The sequence below is a fragment of the Capsicum annuum genome, chromosome 1 (genome assembly GCF_002878395.1).
Source record: "Capsicum annuum cultivar UCD-10X-F1 chromosome 1, UCD10Xv1.1, whole genome shotgun sequence".
NCBI classification, from domain to species: Eukaryota; Viridiplantae; Streptophyta; class Magnoliopsida; order Solanales; family Solanaceae; genus Capsicum; species Capsicum annuum.
Window position 1 is genome coordinate 36,215,023 of NC_061111.1, and position 2,262 is coordinate 36,217,284.

The 2,262-nt window shown below is 34.8% G+C and overlaps 1 long non-coding RNA gene across 1 annotated transcript; it reads left to right on the top strand.

Annotated features, from left to right (window-relative positions):
* The first annotated feature begins 1,118 nt into the window (after window positions 1-1,118).
* LOC107853965 lies at window positions 1,119-1,909 on the top strand. Its single transcript, XR_007055360.1, has 2 exons — window positions 1,119-1,193; window positions 1,422-1,909. It is a non-coding gene; the product is annotated as an uncharacterized LOC107853965 (long non-coding RNA).
* The last annotated feature ends 353 nt before the right edge of the window (window positions 1,910-2,262 follow it).

Sequence of the window (2,262 nt, forward strand, 5' to 3'; positions counted from 1 at the left end):
TACAAAATTGGGCTCCTATTTTTGGATGGATATGAAGCTTCCGGCCACAAACCATGGACTCCCGTGGAGGATTGTGGACTGTCTTTCCGGTTTTGACAGCTTCACTGTAAAAAAACCCATCCCTAGGTTAATAAGACACAGGGATTCAGTGAGGTTCCACAGTTCCCCCCCCTTTCTTTTGAGATACTGATAGTTGAACTTCGAATTTACGGCTTTGATGATGATAGAGTGCTCCTATGGGGCATAAAGCGTTTGCTTTTCATCCTCTAAGAGTAGGATCTACTTATCAGCAGAATCTATGCCCTTGCCTTGTCCGATCCGAATTCCGATTGTAAAAAGTGAATTTGAACTTTTCCTATTGCTATGTCCCTGTAAGAGGGTAGTGCCTCTTCCATAAGGATTTCCTTAGGGGGAGTTAGTATTGGGGGATTTGGGAGAAGGGGAGGTGTCAACGTTGGGTCCATGGCTAGGACTATGCCGAAGGGCTAAGGGAGAAGAAAGGAGAGAGGCCAGACGTTCTCTCTCTAGAAATTGTAAGATTTCTAATGTGAATTAATTGTCAATAAAATCCTTTTTGTCCAACTTCATCGCTCTCTCAAAATCACAATATGCTCTCAGCTTTCGTTCAAATCGACTCTAGTTTCACAAAGATTCTTCTAATTTCACTAGATATTTGTTTCTTCTTTAAATATAGCTCATGGTTTTATCCTAATTTCAGTGATGTTTTGTTGAAAATTTCTGCACTAATTTCAGTTCTCGACGATTTCAGTTATTGAAATTTCTCTATAACTTGTTGGAAATGAGATGACACGGCCAGAATATTTGGACTTGTCTACTAAAGTTAACATTGGGGTTGAATCAATTGTGAAGCTGACAATGAACAATATGATTCGTTGGATATTCCTCATATAAGCTTTTCATTCATGCCAATGTGATTCATTTATAGCAGCTTACAAAACTGATGCAATAGCAAGACCTCGTAGCTGTATTACAGAGAAATTCAATTGCAGCTAGGAAAAGAATATAGGAAATTTTCTTCACCGGAATGGAAAAGAGAAGTAAAGAAAAAACGAAGACTATTTTTGGCATTCTATTTCTTGCTTCAGCACTTCTTTAAAGCTGACTAGCTTGGTCGAATTTGCTCCATCACTTCAGCACCTCGCCGCCACCATCTCGCTCAGCGACTATCTTAGGTAGAATTATATATCTCACAACTTTTAATGAACCATGAAATTTCTGCACCTTCTTAATTATCCTTCTGTGATATAGTGTTCTCTGAGAGAAAAAGAAATTATTGGCATTATGTACTTCAGAGAATTTTAAAGAGAAATTATACTTACATGGATGTTATTCAATCTAGTCTTGATAATAATTCTTTTGTTTTCTTCTTTCTGGTTTGTCTCTTTTTTGGCATGATGTAGAATGCTTATCGCGCAGGCCGCAGGTACGTATACTAGTTAATATTTTAATATTAAAATACATAATAACACCAACAATGAAGTACTTTTTCTATTTACTCATTTTTGTGAATTTGTTAAAAAAGGTTTTCAGGTGGTCTCCATTGGAGGTGAGCGTTTGTAAGTGGTGACATCTTGCTTTGTTTGCAACAATTTGAGTCGTTTTCAGTGTTACATTGTCTAGAAGGTGATTTTATGCCTTTGATTTTTGCAGTAGGATGACAAGCCCGTAATCTTATATCTAAGTAGTAAGGGTGACAAAAATAAGCATCACCAAAGTTGATGTTCCCATAGTGACGTTCTTCATGATTTTTGTTCCTGTTTTCTTTTATGATTTTGTTCCAAATGTTGGTTGTGTGGAAATATTGAAATGGTCTATCTTGTTTATATAGTGTTCTCGATCAGAGAAAATGTCATCTGCGCTCAATGTATGAAAAGTTTCTTATAATTAACTATACACTTTTTAATTTTGCAATCAAATTATCTTATAACCACATTCTGCTATAGTAAATTTAAATATATTTGATTAAATCTTCTTTACTTTTTTTTGAAGGTCACAACCTTTATTTTCTATCGACAAATATCTAATTTAAAATTTTTTACTTCCTATTGTATAAAGTCATTCTATCATGGCTTAATACGGCAAGAACTTGATGGGGTATTTTATTGTCTTGAATTCTTTAATAGCTGAAAATAATTTTATATATTCTCGTACACTTGAAACAACAATATTCTTTTTATCGAAAATGTTCAGATGATACAGTGACGTTGTTTATTTGAGAGCGAAAATATCAAAAAAAAAAAA